A 22081-nucleotide genomic window follows, 5' to 3' on the forward strand; every position below is an offset into this window, starting at 1 on the left:
GAGTGGGAGAGAGAGATGGGGTGGGGTCAGGAAACAGTCCCCGGATCAGACTCGAACCTGGATCCCTGTGGGCGCGTGAACCCTAATGTGGTATGCGGGCGTTGTAGGAGCCCGCCACATAGACACACAGCTGGGCGGGGCCAGTGCACCAAACCCTACCAAAAACAAATGAGTCATTCATATGCTAGACAAGACGTGCTGTTTTGTTTGTTTGTCTGTCTTTGAGACACATCCATCTTTCTATCTCTCTATCTCTCTATCTACCCATCCGTCTGGCTGTTTGTCCTTCCTTGATGCTGTTCCTTCCTGCTGCCCTTCGTTCACGGTCCCCTTCGTTCTTCATCTGTCCTCCCTCATCCCCTGCTTCCATTTCTGCATCTCTGTGTCTGCTCCTCTGTATCTGTTTGTTTGTCTGTCTGTCTGTCTGTCTGTCTGTCTGTCTATCTGTCTGTCTGTCTGTCTGTCTGTCTGTCTGTCTGTCTGTCTGTCTGTCTGTCTGTCCTTTGTACTTGTCTGTCTGTCTGTCATTTGTACTTGTCTGTTTGTCTGTCTGCTTCTCAATACCTTCTGGTCCATTGGTCCATCCATCTGTCTGTCTGTCTGCCTGTCTGTTTGCTTGCTTGTCCTCCACCGCTGTCCTTGATGATGATGTGCCACGTTGGGCATGACGTTGGGCACGTGCCTGGATGGGTCACCACCACGAGGGCACAAACGGCGTCTGAGTCAGCCGTCACGCCAAGGACTCCGGCAGACCTTGGTGTTAAGTGCCAGGCATAATGTAATTGCCATCAGAAGAGGCACACCAAAGACCATTGGAAAGGGTGTAAACAGTGCAGAAAAATGAAAAAAAAAAAAAAAAAAAACTCAAGCTGTCACATTGGCAAGAGCCATAAAGACTACTCTTGGGTTTTGAAGAAGAGCCATTTGTGGGTGGTCATGCTGAGAATTTGAGCTTTTTGGCAATAAGGGGAAACAGAAGTAGGCCATGGGTATTAGATAGATATGATCTGTGCAGGAATTAGCTGAAAACAAACACACAAAATTGGCTGCAGAGGACAAAGATAAAAGCTTTTCCTTAAAAGCCCCCTATGATAGGAGGCACTTAGGAGTGGTCATAATTCATCTTATTAGAAACAATTATATATCCCTTTTTTAAATAAAACACAGTAATACTATTACCATGATGTTTATATACAATGGTAAAAGTAATGATAATTGCTTTTCAGCACTAAAATGACAATAATAATTATTAATTTACCCACTTACAGTTTTTTTATGCGAAGTCAATAGAGGCATATTCTCAAGTAGCTCTTGGGGTACTAGCATTGCATGGTGGTACTAGCTAGTAAATAGTCTTTTTCCTCTGGAAGAGGGGTGTGTGTGCCAGTGTGAGCGCGTGTGAGCGTGTGTGAAACGCTTGTGAGAGTGTGTGACTCAGGGTCATAGCAGTCAGAGCACGCTTCCCAGCCCACTTTGGTCTTGATGCTGATTCAAGTGGTCTGGCCACCCAAAAAGCAGCCCCTCCATCCCTCCCTCCTCTCTCCCTCTCTCTCCCTCTCCCCCCTCTCTCTTTCTCTCTCTATCTCTCTCCCTCCCTCTCCCTCTCCCTCTCTGTCCATCTCTCTCTGGCATATCCTTTCCCAAATCAGCCATCTCTCTCTCTACCATCCTTTTTCTGTATCCCTCTCTTTCTTTCTTTCTTTCTTTCTCTCTGTCTTCCTCTGTCCTTCCTTTACCTTCTTTCTTTCTCTCTTTCTTGCTGTCTCATGGCATTTCTCCTCCTCTCAAGCCCTTTTGTATTCATACTCTGTCTATACTAGAGAGTACTATCTATACTACTAGAGAGTACTATCTATACTACTAGAGAATACTATCTATACTACTAGAGAGTACTATCTATACTACTAGAGAATACTATCTATACTACTAGAGAGTACTATCTATACTACTAGAGAATACTGTGTGTGTGTGTGTGTGTGTGTGTGTGTGTGTGTGTGTGTGTGTGTGTGCGCGCGCGTGTGTGCGCATGTGTGTGTGTGCGCACGTGCCTGCACACATACCTAACTGTGCCTGACATCTGACATACAATATGTGTCCATTGTTTATGTGCTAAAGGGCCGTGTGTATGTCTTGTCTATGTAAGTCTATCTATCAGACCGTTTGAGAACTGAAAGGTCCCTGCGGCTCATTATTGATCATATTGATGCTTGTGTAGTTCTGAGCTTGCACTGCATCACACTTTGTCATCCTGAATGATGACACACTCACACACACATACACACTGAGAGCGAGAGAGAGAGAGAGAGAGAGAGGGAGATCCTTACCATAATGCAAGAGACAGCCACTAGGCAAAATCTACCACCTTTTATTTTATGAATATATATATACTTTTCTTCCTCCATTGCTACTGTGTGTTAGTGTGTGTGTGTGTGTGTTGAGGGTGGGGTGGAGGGTGTGTGAGTGTGTGTGTGTGTGTGTGTGTGTGTGTGTTGTAATGTTCTATTATTATTATTCCATGTCAATGTTGTTATTATTACTATTAATTGCTATTGTTTTCTTCTCTTGATGATGCCAATAAAGCTTATTGAATTGAAATTGAATCTAAAATTGAGAGAGAGAGAGAGAGAGAGAGAGGCACTGCATGCAAACCTCCCTCTCTCTATCTGTCTTTCTCTCTCTCTCACACACACACACACACATAAACACAGACAAATGCACACACACACACACACACACACACACACACACACATGATCTCCGCCACATATCTAGTCCCTGTCATGCTTGGAAGAGCTGCTCTGGGTATTGCCTACACTTCAGTGGCAGTGTGATGGCCCCAATGTGTTCTGCATCTGTTGGTCTGTCAGTCGCCACGGTGACAGTGCCCACATAGGTTACTCCGCAGAGGATTGTGGGACAGGCGAGCGCTGTGATGATCTGTCATTTGCCTGCTGGCTCCAGACGAGCATCGCTGAACCTCTTCAGTGTGGGACAGTAGTTAAAAAAGGCGTATGTGTGAGAGAAGGGGGGAAGAGAGAGAGAGATAGGGAAGGATATGGAGCTAAAGAGAAGAAAAAGAGATGAGACAGAGAGACAAAAGGAGACAGAGAGAGAAAGAACAAGATATATATATATATATATATATATATATAGAGAGAGAGAGAGAGAGAGAGAGAATAAGAGAGAGTGCAATGATATGGATTAATGAGGAGAAAATGGAAAGAGCTATGGATAGAGAGAGTGGGAGGAAGAGAAAAAAGTGACAGGAAGAGAGAGAGCAAGAGAGAGAAGGGGAAGAAGAAGAAATGACAGAAAGAGAGAGAGGAACTATTTGGTTTGAAGGGTGGAATGAAGGAATGAGAAAGAAAAGACAGATCGGTACAGATAGAAATTTTACAGTAGCAATACAACTAACATTTTATAGTAAAATACAAATACTAATACAATAATTGTAGTACAATTATAATGACAACGAAAATAATAATCTCCATAATAACCTTCACAAATTATAAGTCTAAAGAACTAATTAGACAGATGCAAGTAATAAAGGTGAGTTTTTAGGCACTTCTTGAAAACGCCACACTAGATCGAACAACACGAATAAAAGATAATATATAAATGATTCCACCATTAAATGCAAATGTAAATGGAATGTAAAGGGGTTGGTAAGACAATGAAGAGAATAAAAAAATCAGAATGCCACAATTTATTTTCTAAGGCCGAAATATTTGAAATTAAACAATATTAGATCATAGATATGATTAGTTGAGTAACAGTGAAATCATCCATCTCCAGCTATACCCTAATGGTAGAATTGAGATGTTAAAAGAAATATCCTTTTGTATCCTAAAAGTTATATGTAGATAGTTTAAAGGTTGTTGACATACTGATAGTTTAATGTGTGTTGGTAGACAAATAGTTTAAAGGCTCAATATAGGTAGATAGTTGATGATAACTGACAGTTGGAATGGCTCTAATGTTTGCTAGCAGTTATGCTAACAAAGCTAACTAGAAAAGCATTTCCTGAAGGAAATACAGTGCATGAAAACGCAAAAATATGATGAGTTCATATGGTTAAATTATTTGCTTGGTAGATAAGGTTTACTATAGTTGGAATGACTGAACAGTTAAATAGGTTGATAATTGAAATGGTTAAATTATTTAGGCAGATAGTTGACGATAACTAACAGTTGGAATGGCTCCAATGTTTGCTAGTAGTTATGCTAACTATGTTAACAAAGATAATAATGTTAACCAAGTAACCATGCTAACTAGCATGCTAACAATGTTAAAATGTTAACTATGCTAACCATATGACTTAGCTAACCTAGCTAATCATTGTTATTAGTTATGATAACTATGTTAATTAGCATGCTAACATGCTAATTATATTAACCATGTGACTTAGCTAACTTCACTAAACATTTTTAACAGTTATGCTAACTAGCATGTTAACATGCTAACATGCTAACTATGCTAACCATGTGACTTAGCTAACTTAGCTAATTATTTTTAGCAGTTTTGCAAAAAATGCTAACTAGCATGCTAAAATGTTAGCATGCTAACTATGCTAACCATGTGACTTAGCTAACTTAGCTAATCATTTCTAGCAGTTTTGTAAAACATGCTAACTAGCATGCTAACATGTTAGCATGCTAACTATGCTAACCATGTGACTTAGCTAACTTAGCTAATCATTTTTAGCAGTTTTGCAAAAAATGCTAACTAGCATGCTAACTAGCATGCTAACATGCTAGCATGCTAACTATGCTAACCATGTTACTTAGCTAACTTAGCTAACTAGCTACAGTGGGTAGGAGTCATAGTTGATGACAAGTAACAGTTACAATGGCTGAACAGTTAAAAAGTTCAGTAGTTTAAAGGGTTAAATTGTTTAACAGTGAAATATTGTAGTGAGGACTTTTATTTTGAAACAGTTTTTGGCAGAGGAAGCAGTTGAACAGGATGTGTAGTCTTAATAGGGCCAGTTTGTATGCTTTAACCCTCTATACCCCAGTGGAATTCTACAACAATGCCCCAGATTCCTGGGAACTCTAAGAGAAAAGGGCAATTTGAGAAACATTTCAAATAACCAAGAATAACTAAAAATCTAATGAAAATTGTCAATTGTAAGTTTCTTTCAGTTTAAAGATTAGAAATTGCTCTTTCAAATGGTATATGATCCATTAAGAATTATATATTCATGTTTGCCATAGAAGGCCATAGGCCTACAGTCTCAAAGTTTTTCACTAACAAAAAGTTATAAATATGGTTCACATATTTCTGTATTCGAAGCTGGGAAACAAGATACTATATGAGTACTGATTTCATTGAAATAGACTGGCATATCTTGCACTTATTTGGGATTTAGCTGGACAGTAAGCCTTACAGCTAAAAAATGATGAGGATATGAACTAACGTAGGCCATGAAGCATAGCGCATGAAATCGTGACTCATTTGATAAGCATGTCACCAACAACAGGGACTGTTAATCCTGACATGGATTTACGTTTTGTTTTATATGCACATCATGTTATATAATTTATCTAAACTTGACCAGTTGATGATAATGAACCTGTTGCACTCCTTCACTAACCTTCAACCTATCCTGTGCTAACATCACGAGTCTCAGACTAACGTTAACGTTACATCAGTGAAGGTAGCAAATTAGCAGGCTTTTTTGTAATCACGAAGATGACGAGACATTGGCCTACTTGTATACAAATACATTTTCCTGACATCCATAAGCAGAAAACACAACGGTGGTTCCCGCTTTGGTTATTATTCAACAAAAACTCATTTAGAGAGACATACATAAGTAGTAGTTTGCAATAACTATCTGTAAGTGGGATAACGATAATGTTAGCTTTACTGTACATGCCAGAAAGGGGTAATGTTAATGTTATGTGTTAAGATATAACTGCAAATAAACCTGGCATGGGTTTATCATAAACTTTATTGTTAATTAGGCCATGACCCATCATTGAATTATGCCTATATTTTGCTGGTGCTAGCTAAACTCAAACTGACTTTCACAGTGACAGCCATACGATTTTTTTTATGCCAGAGAGGCAGCTAAATCAGTCATGACAAACGGGAGGATGCTAACGTTACATTTATTACACTTTCATGTTTTTATTTTGTCATTTTCTTACATCAATATGATCGTCACTTACATCAAAACATGGTGGATGCACATCAATACTATCTCATCTAATGAGAAAAGACGCGGACGCTTGTTAGAAGCCATAACTCCAGAGGCACCGTAAGTCCTCAGCCGGTCAGTCAACAGGCTAAACTCAAAAATACCGGAGAAATGTCAATAGAGACCTAGCCATTTAAGTGTGTCAAAATAAAAGTCTGGTGTTTATTTATCCACTAACGCTGTATTATTTCATGTATGAAGGTTATATTGTAGCAGATGTCTCTTTAAGAATTGCGGCCGGCCGCGGCCGTTACAGGAGAATACAGACGGCCGCTACGGGGTATAGAGGGTTAAAGCCTGAGACTGGCAGTTGATGCAGGTGGCCCGAACACCTGCCATAGGATTCTAATTGCTTAACGGCTCTATTGTGATGTCATCAGCCCATGTTAAGTCTATGGGGAAATTTTGATTAGTTTTTAATTAATAGTTTAAAAAGTATAAAAGTTACAAAGATGAAAAATACATAGCACCCATGTCCTAAGTAAGACCTACGTAACATAGTTTGAATTTAGTTTCTACGTTAAACGGTTGAAGCTGCATTAAGTGCGTTAGAAGAAGAATAATAATAAAATGCCTTGGAATAACAGTACAGTGCATTTTCATGCACTGTAATTATTTTGACCAAGTTACTTAGTTAACTTAGCTCATGTTTTCTAGCAGTTTTGAAAAAAATGCTAACAAGCTAACTATGTTAACCATGTGACTTAGCTAATACTTTTTAGTAGTTATGTTAACTATGCTAACATGTTAACTATGCTAATCACGTTACTTAGCTAACTTAGCTAATCATTTGTAGTAGTTTTACTAAAAATGCTAACATGTTAACTATGCTAACAATGCTAACTATGCTAACCATGTGACTAGCTCACTAACCATGTGAGCTTACTTAGCTAATAATTTTTAGCAGTTTTGCTAAAATGTAAACTATGCTAACAATGTTAATGATGCTAACTAGCTAACTAGCTAGTGAGGACTTTTATTTTGAAACAGTTGAAGGCAGAGGATACAGTTGATGGGAGTCATAGTTGACAAACAATTACAGTAACAGTTAAACAGTTGATAACAGTTGAACAGTTAAAAAGTTGGATAGTTTAAAGGGACTTTTATTTTGAAACAGTTGTGGGCACAGGAAGCAGTTGAACAGGATCTGTAGTCTTAATACAGCCATATTGTATGCTTAAAGCCTGAGACAGTGGCTCCAGGTGGCCTGAACACCTGGCATAGGATTCTAATTGCTCTATTGTGATGTCATAATCTAATGTTAAGTCAATGGGGAAATTTTAGTAGTTTTTAATTAATAGTTTAAAAAGTATAAAAGTTACAAAGTGGAAAAATACATAGCTGAAGTCACATAAGAAAGACCTACGCAACACAGTTTGAATTTAGTTTCTAAGTTAAACGGTTGAAGCTGTATTAAACGCACAAAAAGCGTCAGCGGAATAATAACTAGAAAACGCAATTCCAGGGAATTACCAGTGCATGAAAATGCAAAACATATGGTGTGAAATATATTGTTAAAACAGATGATGTTCTAATTGGCAACCAACATGATGAGGTTTAATATAGTTGGAATGACTGAACTAGGTAGATGAGGTTTAATATAGTTGGGATGAGTTAAATAGGTGGATAGTTTAAAAGGTTAAATTATTTGCTAGGTAGATGAGGTTTAATATAGTTGGAATGACTGAACTAGGTAGATGAGGTTTAATATAGTTGGAATGACTGAACAGTTAGTGGATTTAAAAGGTTAAATTATTTGCTAGGTAGATGAGGTTTAATATAGTTGGGATGACTGAACTAGGTAGATGAGGTTGAATATAGTTGGGATGACTGAACAGTTAAATAGGTGGATGGTTTAAAAGGTTAAATTATTTGCTAGGTAGATGATGTTTAATATAGTTGGAATGACTGAACTAGGTAGATGAGGTTTAATATAGTTGGAATGACTAAACAGTTAAATAGGTGGATGGTTTAAAAGGTTAAATTATTTGCAGGTAGATGAGGTTTAATATAGTTGGAATGACTAAATAGTTAAATAGGTGGACAGTTTAAATGGTTAAATTATTTAATAGGGAATTATTGTAGTGAGGACTTTTATTTTGAAACAGTTGTGGACAGAGGAAACAGTTTAACATGATTTGTAGTCTTATAGAATGAGACTGTATGCTTTTAAAGCCTGAGAAACTGACAGTTGGCCACCTGGCCTGGCCACCTGCCACAAGATTCTAATTGCTGTGATGTCATAAAGGCCCAATGTTAAGTCTATGGGGAAATGTTTAATAGTTTTTAATTAATAGTTTAAAAAGTATAAAAGTTACAAAGATGAAAAATACAAAGCCCCCATGTCCTAAGTAAGACCTACGTAACATAGTTTGAATGAAGTTTCTACGTTAAACGGTTGAAGCTGCATTAAATGCGTTAGCGGAAGAATAAAATGCCTAGGAAGAACAGTACAGTGCATTTTCATGCACTGTAATAAGAAAACTTCGGATAACAGTAGAGTGCATTTTCATGCACTCTAATAATAACTAAAAAGGCAATTCCAAGGAATTACCAGTGCATGAAAATGCTAAAAATGTGATGTAAAATATCATGTATAGTAAAAACAGATAATGCAGAGATGGTTACTACGGTGATGCTAGGATAGACATGGTGGTTGCATAGCTTAATAAAAGTTGATAGTTTAAAAGTAGACTGTTTAAAAGCTGAATGTAGATAGTTTAAAAGTTTTTGATAGACAGTAGATCATTTAAAAATTGTTGATAGACAGCTAGTTTAATAGATAGTTTAATGATAGTTTAAAAGTAGACCGTTTAAAAGTTGAAGGTAAATAGTTTAAAAGTTGTTGACATACTGGAAGTTTAATGAATGTTGATATTCAAATAGTTTAATGGCTGTGTATAGGTAGATATTTGACGATAACTGAAAGTTGGAATGGCTCTAATATTTGCTAGCAGTTATGCTAAGATTTTTAACTATGCTAACCATGTTACTTAGCTAATGTTATATAGCAGTGCTAGCAATGCTAACATGCTAACCATGTAACTTAGCTAACGTTTTCTAGCAGTTTAATGAATGTTGATATTCAAATAGTTTAATGGCTGTGTATAGGTAGATATTTGACGATAACTGAAAGTTGGAATGGCTCTAATGTTTGCTAGCAGTTATGCTAAGATTTTTAACTATGCTAACAATGCTACTTAGCTAATGTTTTATAGCAGTGCTAGCAATGCTAACATGCTAACCATGCTACTTAGCTAACGTTTTCTAGCAGTTTTGATAAACATGCTAACTATGCTAGCAATGTTAACTATGTTAACCATGCTACTTAGCTAACTTAACTAATATTTTCTAGCAGTTTTGCTAAACATGCTAACTATGTTAGCAATGCTAACATGCTAACTATGTTAACAATATGACTTAGCTAACTTAGCTTATCATTTTTAGTAGTTATGCTAACTATGCTAATTAACATGCTAACAATGCTAACATGCTAACTATGTTAACCATGTGACTTAGCTAACCTAGCTAATCATTTTTAGTTGTTATGCTAACTATGCTAACTATTATGCTAACATGCTAACTATGCTAACCATGTGACTTAGCTAACCTAGCTAATCATTTTTAGCAGTTTTGCTAAAAATGTTAACAATGTTAGCGATGCTAACATGCTAACCATGCTAACTAGCTACAGTGGTAGGAGTCATAGTTGATGACAAGTGTTGACATAGTTGATGACAGGTTAAAAGTTGTTGATAGACAGCTAGTTTAATAGATAGTTTAATAATAGTTTAAAAGTAGACTGTTTAAAAGTTGAATCTATATAGTTTAAAAGTTTAAAAGTTGAATGTAGATAGTTTAAAAGTTGTTGATAGACAGCTAGTTTAATAGATAGATAGTTTAATGATAGTTTAAAAGTAGACCGTTTAAAAGTTGAATGCAAAAAGTTCAGTAGTTTAATGGGTTACATTGTTTAACAGTGAATTATTGTACTGAGGACTTTTTTTTTTAAACAGTTTTGGGCAGAGGAAACAGTTGAATAGGATGTGTAGTCTTAATTGACCCAGATTGTATGCTTAAAGCCTGAGGCTGCAGGTGGCCTGAACACCTGCCATAGGATTCTAATTGCTTAATGGCCGTATTATGATGTCATAATCGGCAATGTTAAGTCTATGGGGATTTTTAAAAAGTTTTTCTTTAATAGTTTAAAGTTAACATTCAAGTATAAAAGTTTCAAAGTTGAAAAGTCATACCAACCCGATCTGTTTGAAGACCTACGTTACAAAGTTTGAATGAAGTAAACTGCATGTTAAACTGTTCAAGAGAAATTGCGTACGGAAAAATTGGTAAGCGGAATAATAATAAGAAGCCTAGGAAGAACAGTACAGTGCATTTTCATGCACTGTAATAAGTTGTTGCCTAGGAAGAACAGTGCAGTGCATTTTCATGCACTGTAATAATAATAATAAGAAGAAGACTTCGGATAACAGAACAGTGCATTTTCAAGGCAAATTGCACTGTAATAAAATAAAACATTTAGAGTAAAATTTCTCTGCATGCATATAACTATTCAAAAGCAGCAGACCCAGCACACATACACAAAACAATCCAAAACTTCTGGATGGTTTATGAATTCCTGTTACGGGACATTGTGAAAGATCATCGGAGCATTTCAACTTGACTCACACTCCAAACCCAGACATGAAGGCATTCCAGAATTCCCAGCGTGTCCCATCGTTGGATTCCAAACATCCCATTCCCCCTGTCCTCTTCTCCTTTTTAGCCGTGATTTAATGCATTTGCCGTGCGTGTGCACTGGAAAATCTGACACTGGAACCTTGCCGGTAAGCACGCCGCCCCTGAACCCAACATATGACTTTCCTGTTTACAGGAGGCCTCATGGGGCTCACTGTCAGCGAGTAAATGTTTCATGTTCGCCCGAGGATTTGTTGAAACACTCGCTCTACCTACTGCGCTTTCATCTGCGTCGAGGAGAGACATGGGGAATGCTTTGAGCCGACCACTGCTGCTGCTCAACGCTTCCATCTTTGGAGATGTCACTGTCACAGTTAGTGTTTCGTTGAAGTGACGATGAGAAGTACAGATAGCTGTCGCCTGTGTGCAGAGATACAGTAGCATTCTGTTTGTTTATTTACAGGAACAGTGACATTAATGCCCCCCTAACATTGAGGACACTGTTGATCCAGGGTTCCCATGGGTCATGGAATTTCTGGAAAGTCAGGGAATTTTGTTGTAGCAGTTTAAAATGTACTTGCCAAAATACATGAATACAAATATTTCCATGCAGAATTGGTGTATACCTGGTTGTTAGCTTTACTGCTTGCTTGAGTAGCCCAACTTTGTTTATTCAATGCCCATTTGTGTATCTCCTGCTCCAAAAAAGTAAAATATTCTTTAATGCTAGTGACTGGTCTGAAATCATGGGTTGGTATATTGTACCATTCATTATATAGTAAGAAACGGAAATTCAGGTTTTTCGTCAGGGAAGGTGAGGGAAAAGTCATGTAATTTTACATTTGAGTTAGAGTGGGAGCCCTGTTGATTGTTTGAACTAACCAACAGTAGCACATGTCCTCAAGAACATTTTTTGAGTTTTTATTCCTTTAATCTGACAGGACAGTGGAGAGGGGGACTGGAAGTGAGTGGGAGAGATATGGGGTGGAATCAGGAAATGACCTGGGTCGGACTCAAACCTGAGTTCCTGTTCGCACTCAGAGCTGTATATGGTACGGGCACTGTAACCAGTTGTGCCACAGCGTCCCCCATCATTGACCAGTTTGTTCATCACTCTCTTGGTCATTGGTTGCTGTTGCCCATTTCTGTTGCCTCTCTATTCTGTTGCCTCTCTATTCTAGACCTGTATTTCTTGTGAAGCTGGAGCACATTTCTATTTGAGCTTTAATTACATACTAGGTGGCGTGCACTGGCATGTAGATGTTTGTGATGCTGTTGAATGTGTTGTGAAGTGTGCGGCATGGAGTTGACTATATGTATGAATGTATAATATATAAAGTAGGTTCTATAATGTGTGGTGTGATTCTGTTGAATACATTGTATGTTATGTGATGCAGTGGCTTGGAGCCCTTGGTACAATAAAATATTCCTTGCCTTATGTTACAATTTATCATTTTATAAATCATTTTATTATTTCGTCACATTCATAATATTCTCATCATTTTCCCTATTCCTCCTCCTCTCCTGCTTTCTAGCCCACCTCTTCTTGTGGCTTTCCCCCCACTCACTCTCTCTCACCCTCTTTCTCTCTCACCATCTTTCTCTCTCTCTCTCCACTCCTTACTCCTCTCTCTCCCTCTCCTCCCCAATGTCATTGCCAGATGAATTATATAACTTTTAGACTCCATTAATGCAACACTTCTTGTAGTCTTGTCTTTCGCTATCCTCCTGTCTTCCTTCTTTTCCTTCACCCACTCCTCCTTCTTTATCCCCTGCTCCCCCTCTCCTAAGGAGACTGATGTATTCATGAGTGTTGCTGGATGACTTGGAGAACCTCTGCAGCTCCTTCTTTTCTCTTCTTTTCTCTTCCACCTCTTGCTTACTCTTCCCTCTCTCCCTCCCTCTCTCCCTCTTAGTCCTCTCTCTCTCTCCCTCCTTTCCTCCCTCTCTCCCACTTAGTCCTCTCTCTCTCTCCCTCCTTTCCTCCCTCTCTCCCACTTAGTCCTCTCTCTCTCTCCCTCCTTTCCTCCCTCTCTCCCTCTTAGTCCTCTCTCTCTCCCTTCTTTCCTCCCTCTCTCCCTCTTAGTCCTCTCTCTCTCTCCCTCCTTTCCTCCCTCTCTCCCACTTAGTCCTCTCTCTCTCTCCCTCCTTTCCTCCCTCTCTCCCACTTAGTCCTCTCTCTCTCCCTCCTTTCCTCCCTCCCTCTCTCCCTCTTACTCTTCCCTCTCTCCCTCCCTCTCTCCCTCTTAGTCCTCTCTCTCTCCCTTCTTTCCTCCCTCTCTCCCACTTAGTCCTCTCTCTCTCTCCCTCCTTTCCTCCCTCTCTCCCACTTAGTCCTCTCTCTCTCCCTTCTTTCCTCCCTCTCTCCCTCTTAGTCCTCTCTCTCTCTCCCTCCTTTCCTCCCTCTCTCCCACTTAGTCCTCTCTCTCTCTCCCTCCTTTCCTCTCTCTCTCCCACTTAGTCCTCTCTCTCTCTCCCTCCTTTCCTCTCTCTCTCCCACTTAGTCCTCTCTCTCTCCCTCCTTTCCTCCCTCCCTCTCTCCCACTTAGTCCTCTTTCCCTTCTTTCCTCCCTCCCTCTCCCCCTCTTAGTCCTCACTCTCTCCCACTTAGTCCTCTCTCTCCCTCCTTTTCTCCCTCTCTCCACCTTAGTCTTCCCTCTCCCTTCGTTCCTCCCTCACTCTCTCCCTCTTAGTCTTCCCTCTCTCCCTTCTTTCATCCCTCCCTCTCTCCTTCTTAGTCCTCCCTCTCTCCCTCTTTATCTTCCCTCTCTCCCTTCTTTCATCCCTCTCTCCCTCCTTCTTAGTCCTCCCTCTCTCCCTCTTTATCTTCCCTCTCTCCCTTCTTTCATCCCTCCCTCTCTCCCTCTTAGTCCTCCCTCGCTCCCTTCTTTCCTCCCTCTCTCCCTCCTGTCTTTCCCTCTCTCCCACCTACTCTCCAACTCTACCTCCTACTCCTCCATCTCTCCCTCCTTTCCCCCCTCCCTCTCTCCCACTTCTCCTCCTTCACTCCTCTCTAAGGAAATGCTGGATTTTAATATACTGCTGTATAAATTAGGAACTCGGAGAGAGAAAAACCCTGCACCTCCTTTAGATCACCTCTCTCCTCCTCCTCCTCCTCCTCTCGTAAGGAATCTCTGGAGTGGCTGTGTTGTTGCTGGATGTATTAGAGCACTTGGAGAGTCTATTAAACCTGCACCTCTGGTAGTATATCTCTTTCTCTATTCACATCTTCCTCTTCTCTTCCTCCTCTCCCCTCTCTTCTTCCTCCTCTTCTCTCTAAGGAAGCTGTGGAGTGGCTGTGTTGTTGCTGGATAAATTTAGGACACTTGGAGACTCCATTAAAGCGGCGCCTCCTGTGCGCTCCCCGTTGGTCTGGGGTTTCCTGCCAAAACCGCGCTGCGCTCTCCTCTTCTCCTCACAGTCTGCTCAGTCTCAGCTTGAATCCTTTGTTTCCTCTTTCTCTCATTCTTTCTCTCTCTTTCTCTATCCCTTCATTTTCACATCACTGTATGTTTTCTTCCTCTCATTCATTGATCCCTCTCCAACTCTTTCTCTGTCTTACACACACAGACACACACACACACACACATCCTTTCTTTCCTCTTTCTCTCATACTTTCTCTCTCTCTCTCTCCCTTCATTTTCACATCTCTGTATTTCTTTGTTGTTTGTTCTCTCCCTTCCTCCCTCCTTATCTCCATCTCTGTGGCTTCATTTGTTTGGAGAGTGGAAGCGTTTCTTTTCTTTTTCTTTCTTTTTTGACTTTGCTTAATGAGCTGCACTCATTCTGAGCTGAAATGACAATGGAATGGCCCGGGAGGGAAAGCAGTTGTCGTAACAAGTGACGCCTCGCTCTGCCACGCGTAATTTTGTCGTCTCCGTGGATATGGCGGAGAACAACACGACAGCTTTTCATTTCTGTCGGCTCTCTCTGGAGTCTTCTTCCTCCACTGCCTTTGCCACTGCACTCAAGAATGAGCCATGATCTTCTCTAAGTCTAGAGCCGTCCCCCCACACACACACACACACACACACACACACACATGCACGCATACACACAGACAAACACACATAGACACACACACACCCTCTCTACCTTTCTCTCTGGCAACACATTAATGGTAATGTTTTTGCATTGTAAAGGTTTTAGATTGGCAATATATGCTTATGAATTCCACCCCAGTTTAAAATTGCATGGTAATTCCTGCGGGAGTGGTCTGTAATTGTAATTTTCAATCTGCCTTTCCTTATCATCATATTTTGGTGACAAAAGAGAATTTGGTCACTATTTGGTTTATTATCATGGATGTGACAGACTCTGTCTAGTAGTCCAGTCATTTTAAGCCAAAATAGGGGTCAAGGTTGAACAAATTGCAACACAAGCAAACTTAACTGATTTTGAATCCTCAATATGTCTTGAGTAAGGGAAAAAAAGCCCCAAAGAATCCCGATAGGGGAAAGTTTAGAAAAAGACCCAAATATAGCCTACCCTATTCATGCTCCCATTCAGTATTTTTTGTCATGTGAATAGGGGAAAAAAATTAACCTTCACATATCACCATGAAAATTACTGAGTTGATTACTTACATCAAGACAAACAAAAAATGTATTATACGTTTTTTGAAATTGTTTGTTAACATGGGCAAACAGGGCATAATGTAATTACGTATAGTTAATTTGTAGAAATACCACAACGGAGCTAATAGTCCAGGCAAAGGTCTGACCCAAAACTAATTGCAACAGAATTTATTTTCACATTTTTATATTTCAATTGGTGATCTTTACACCATAGTAAAAGACCATGAAAATCCAGTTGGTGGAAATATGTTAAAATGAGGGTTATTTTATGCATTATTCTTCAGCAAATACTGACAAAACTGTAATTAGAATGTTGTAGAATACACATTCTAAAGAATATCTGACCCCATCTAACTTTACATGGAATTTTAGAATCTTGCATTGTTGAGGAACATTCTTTTATTTTCAAAGAGTGAATTTCTTTGGCTTATTTCAGACTGGTTTGTTGCAAAATTGGTGTCTATTTTTACATTGTGGCCCTTTGAATCAATGGAAATGGTTGTTGAATCTTTAAATAGAGCCAAGTGTGTTTTTGCATGTAAGTGTTCCACAATGTGTAATCTGTACAAACACATAGTTAAGCATTATTCAGCCTAGGAAATTGGTTTTGGTGTTTACGTAATCTGATTTAGAGGTCGTTGAAACATACAGTATATCACATTAAAGTATCAGTCCATCATTTTTCAAGTCTTATAGTAATTGACCCCTTGCCCAGGGGTTGACTGATATACTGTCTGTCCAATCAGAGGGGCCTGTATGATGCCCCTTTACTTTGCACAATTTTTGTCTAAAACAATAATCGGACAGCACAGTATGTTTATGTTAGTGAATGCAGGAAAATTGTGAAGGCAAAGTTGAAGATGGACATGATCATGTCCTAATTCGACAGAAGGGTGCAGATGGGATAACTGCAGTTAGCCTCCAAGTGACTCTATTGTTGTGACATCTGGCAAAAATGCTATACTAATAAATATAGTTTAAAATTAATAATTAACAATGCATGCCTATGCATGGGTCATGGTTTTACCAAAGTCATAGAACAGTCAAAACTATACATATTCTAAAAGTATATGCACTGTATATGAAATATAGCATCAATCAACGTATGTCCCATCTTCCTCCATACCATGCATAACACATAATCCTCTATTCTGTAGGCGAATCAAGTGAACAGCTGATACATTTTGGCCTGCACTATTAAGGGAAACAAATTAAACACCCTAAACTATATATTTTCTGAAAGCATATACCCTCCAGAGGAGATATAAGACCATTTAAGACATTTCCCATCTTCCTCCATGCCATGCACAATACATTGCCCTCTATTCTGTAAAGGCGAATCTAAAGTCAAAGTCAAAGTCAGCTTTATTGTCAATTTCTTCACATGTTCCAGACATACAAAGAGATCGAAATTACGTTTCTCACTATCCCACGGTGGAGACAAGACATATTTTAACAATTTTAAGTCCACAGACAAACATAACATTCAAGTAAACAAAAAAGTAAGTAAATAAGTAAATAAGAGGGCACATATAATGAAAAAATAAGAGCAGCAAAATTTGGTTGAAATTGTGCATAGACAGTCAATAAAATAAAATACTAGTGCAAAGTCAGGCCAATAAGAGGCTGAGGTAGTTCTGTTTGACCTAAGTAAGAAATAAAGTGGCATAGTGGTGCAAGTTATGTAAGAGCAGCAGAAGTGTTGTGTTTCCAGGACAACAACAACAAGTTGCAAAGTGTACAAGTGTGCAAGTGGAGTGGTGCAGGCGGCCATTTGTGGGTCCAATGTCCAGGATGTTATGTAGCTGAGGGTGGAGGGGGGAGAGGAGGGAGAGAGTTCAGCATCCTAACAGCTTGGTGTATGAAGCTGTTGGTGAGTCTGGTAGTGCGGGAGCGCAGGCTTCTGTACCTCTTCCCAGAGGGCAGTAGATCAAACAGATTGTGAGCGGGGTGACTTGCATCACTCACAATTTTGGTCGCCTTGCGGGTGAGGTGGGTGGTGTAAATGTCCTTCAGGGAGGGGAGTGAAGCACCAATAATCCTTCCAGCTGTGTTCACTATGCGCTGCAGGGCTTTCCTGTTGTATTCAGTGCAGCTTCCGCCCCACACAGCGATACAGCTGGAGAGGATGCTCTCAATGGTGCCTCGGTAGAATGTGGTCATGATGGCTGGTGGAGCACTTGCTCGCCTGAGTTTCCGCAGGAAGTACAGGCGGCGCTGAGCTCTCTTCGCCAGTGATGCTGTGTTGGTGGTCCAGGAGAGGTCTTCACTGATGTGCACCCCCAGGAATTTGGTGCTGCTCGCTCTCTCCACCACAGCACCGTCGATGGTCAGTGGCAGGTGTTGGGTGTGACCTCTCCGGAAGTCAACAACAATCTCTTTGGTCTTGCTGACGTTCAGCAGGAGGTTGTTGTCCCTGCACCACGTGGTCAGATGGTCGACCTCCAACCTGTATTGAGTCTCGTCGCCCTTGGTGATGAGACCCACCAGAGTTGTGTCGTCAGCAAATTTCACTATGTGATTGTTGCTGTAGGTTGCAGTGCAGTCATGCGTCAGCAGGGTGAAGAGCAGCGGACTGAGCACGCAGCCTTGGGGGGCCCCTGTGCTCAGTGTGATGCTGCTTGAGGTATTGTTGCCAACACGTACTACTTGAGGCCTCTGACAGAGGAAGTCCAGTAGCCAGTTGCAGAGGTAGGTACTGAGTCCCAGTTTGTCAAGTTTGCAGATGAGTTGTTGTGGTATTATGGTGTTGAATGCAGAACTGAAGTCTATAAACAGCAATCTCACATATGAGTCTCTTTTTTCCAGGTGGGTGAGGGCTGGGTGGAGGGCAGAGCAGATTGCATCCTCTGTAGACCGTTTGGCTCGGTATGCAAACTGGAAGGGGTCCAGGGTGGGGGGGAGAATGGATTTGATATGTGACATGACAAGCCGCTCAAAGCACTTCATGATGATGGGTGTCAGTGCCACAGGGCGGTAGTCATTGAAGCAGGATGGAGCAGTTTTCTTCGGCACAGGTATGATGGTGGCAGCTTTGAAACAAGATGGGACGATGGCTTGCTTCAGGGAAGTGTTAAAGATGTCTGTGAAGACATCCTTAAGCTCCCCTGCGCAGTCCTTCAGCGCACGACCAGGGATGTTGTCTGGACCTGTTGCCTTACGGGTGTTGATAGCAGCAAGTGTCCTCTTCACGCTGTCGGCAGAGAGGCACAGGGGCTGCTCATGTAGAGGGGGATGGGTCTTCTGTGGGCAGGTGCTGTTTTGTGCTTCAAAGCGAGCAAAGAAGCGGTTCAGGTTGTTGAGCAGAGGGATGTTGCTCTCGTAGCTCTGTGGCGCGGGCTTGTAGTCCGTGAGGGCCTGAATGCCCTGCCATAGGCTTTGTGCGTTCCTGCTGTCTTTGAAGTGGGTGGTTATCTTGTGAGTGTATTCCTTTTTTGCTTCCTTGATGCCACGGGACAGGTTGGCTCTCGCTGTTCTCATGCCAGTTTCATCCCCAGCTCTGTAGGCTTTGTCTCTGGCCCTCAGCAGCCTGAGGACATCCCCTGTCAGCCATGGCTTCCAGTTAGCCCGAGTGATGATGTCTTTTGTGTGGGTCACATCATCGATGCACTTGGTGATGTAAGAGGTTACAGTGTCTGTATACTCCTCTATGTCTGTCTGGTTGTTGTAAGTGGCTGCCTGCTTAAGTGTAAAGTGGGTACATTTTGGCCTATACTGTCCAGGGAAAACAAATGAAACACCATAAACTATATATTTTCTATAAGAATATACCCTCTAGATGAGATATAATACCAGTTAAGACATGTATTATCTTCCTCCATGCCTTGGACAATTTGTTTGTCAAATGTTGCAATTTGTTTTGGGTCGCTTAGCTATACATAATTACATTATGCCCTGTTTGCCCATGTTAACAAACAATTTCAAAAATCTTATAATACATTTTTTGTTTGTCTTGATGTAAGTAATCAACTCAGTAATTTTCATGGTGATATGTGAAGGTTAATTTTTTTCCCCTATTTCCGTGAGAAAAATTCTGTATAGGCGCATGAATAGGATATATTTAGGTCTTTTTCTAAACTTTCCCCTATTGGGATTCTTCGGGGCTTTTTTTCCCCTTACTCAGAACATATTGAGGATACAAAATCAGTTAAGTTTGCTTGTGTTGCAATTTGTTCAACCCTTTCTCCTAAAATGACTGGACTATAGAGTATCTTTCATTCCTCTCACTCTCTGTGGAGTTGTTTGGAAATAAATGTCTTTTCTCATTTACCTGGGAATGATTCTATATCTCTCCAGGCTTCAGTAACACCCTATTGTGTATATATTTCATTTTTAGCAAAGTAGATTTTATGCAGTTATAAAATGGCGCCATTTACAGTTTTATTATGTATCCCATAATGCACTATATCTCCCCCCCTCCTCCCCATTTTCCATCAGAGCATTGCTAGGGAACGTGTGTAGGCCAATCAGCCAGCCATGGGTGGTTCATAAACCAGTCAACTGAACCAGCCCACCAGCCCAGACTGAAAGAAGGCCTTTGCCAAAAAATATTCTTTATTTTTATGTGTCCTTTTCCACCCCCAATTCTAAGTGCAGTACCAAGCTTGGGATGCCACATTTAAATTATGAACTTTCTATATCTGCTGCGGCAGGGCTCAATGTTTTTTTTTTTACGGTTTATGTGGTGTGCTAGGTTAGTAGCATACTGTGGCACACTTAAGTCAAATGTGCTTCTCTAAATGCAGCACAGAGTGCTTTGACTGTGGGTGCAATTGAATTAGCCACTCACTCATTTGGAAGGACGACGGAGCTCCTGCGCTACCGAGGCCTGGTATCAAAGCCCACGCCTTCACCCGAAACACACATACACTCTCTCTCTCTCTCTCTGCTCTTTATTTTTCCAGGTGTGTAGACAGATACATGTGTGGTTGTTCATGGCACTTAGCTTTTCATGTTTTATCCTTAAAGGCACAGTGGGTGACTCTACTGCAGTACACTTTTTGAATGACCTGTAATTTTCTCAAAATGTACAGCACACACACACACGCACACAGACTTCCTCTCCGCCTTTTTTGCTGTTAACACATCATTGGTAATGCTATTGCATTGTAAAGGTTATAGATTGGCACCATATGCTTTTGAATTCCACCACACTTTTTAATCAAATTCAGTCCTCGAGCTGTCCATTCAGAGTTTGCGGTCAAAGAATGCTCTGGACCAAGGCATAAGCAATCCCAGCCAATCAAAGGTAACGCCCCAGATTCTAAGCAATTTCTAACCTATGACCCTTTTGTCACGAATATCCTCACAATCTGATAGCACTCCACTCCCTCGTTTTGCATTGCATTCGATAATCGACTCATACGGACTTTCCTTCGAGTGGAGCTGGTAGGGGGACAGTTGGTAAGTCTTCTTAACTGTCTTCTGTAACAAACTCCGGGTTCGCTAACTACGTTGTGGGTGTTTCGTTTTATGTGTAGGGACTCTGAGCAAGTTACTGAGGAGGTTTTGTGCTGCTTTGAACAATATTACTGGTTAAAAAATGCTATTTGGGAAGCGTTTGGCTCACTTCCCTTAGCTAATCCACTGTTTGCGATTTGGGGCTATTCCGGACCATCTCTGGTTAAACAATGAAAAATACTGTCTCCACAGCTTATTTGATTTTTTGTTTTAATACAGAAAAACACCATTGGGTCAATTTTCACCGGTGTTACACATTAAGAAACATCAACAACACACATTTTTGAACAAAAGTGGTACTTTTTCTATATAATATAGCCATAGAGCTCAAATGGCCACCTTTAGTGTAACTGAAACCAAATTGGGAACCTTTAACTAGTTATTTGTGCACCTGCACTATTCCTCACCTGTAGGCCATTTTGGATAAAAGTTTTCCTTGGATGACATGACTATGATTGACTAGATATAAATATGATTGTGTGCGAGTGAGAATGTCAGACACTGTGTTCCAACTTACCATATGCCATTAGAAGGTCTCATAGGATTTTTTTTTTTTTTAAATCCATCATCTCCCAGAAGACTTTCATGTCACAATTAATTCATTTTTACATGGTGTGTATTTTTTTAAAGATCTCGGTTAACTGTCATGATGAATGTGGGTCTCTATAGATGAGAACTTGGTAATGGTTTAAAAAGGGCTGGGGTCACTTGGAGCACCGGTTCTCATAAGCGCTTTGTTGTACAACTAGAACTTTGTTCTCCAACTAGAACTTTGGTCTCGCATCCCAAAACTTCTTATCCTCACAAGAATTGTCTTCCAAAATTGTTTATCCCCTTCAGAGTAAACTTTTTAAAATGTGTGACACGTCCCATGGACACGTCCGTTTAACTCTCCTGATTTTGTGGGTCTCTTTTTGGTGAGCTGCACATGGGTCCCTTGAATCGTTACCACTTTCTTACCCTGCAGTGATGGCCCCGCTCCTGTCTGAAAACATTTTCATCCATATTCCCTGCTCTGTCTCTCTCTCTCTCTCTCTCTCTCTCTCTTTCTCTCTCTCTCACTCCATCCCACTTTTTCTCTTTCCTTCTCTCTGTGTCTTTCATATATTTGCATCTGCTGTATTCCTCTTGTCGTCCAGTGACC

This window comes from Alosa pseudoharengus, unplaced genomic scaffold, assembly GCF_046254945.1.
Source record: "Alosa pseudoharengus isolate Yale_2024_CS ecotype anadromous, Long Island Sound unplaced genomic scaffold, YU_APseudo_1.1 YU_APseudo_1.1_scf_17, whole genome shotgun sequence".
NCBI classification, from domain to species: domain Eukaryota; kingdom Metazoa; phylum Chordata; class Actinopteri; order Clupeiformes; family Clupeidae; genus Alosa; species Alosa pseudoharengus.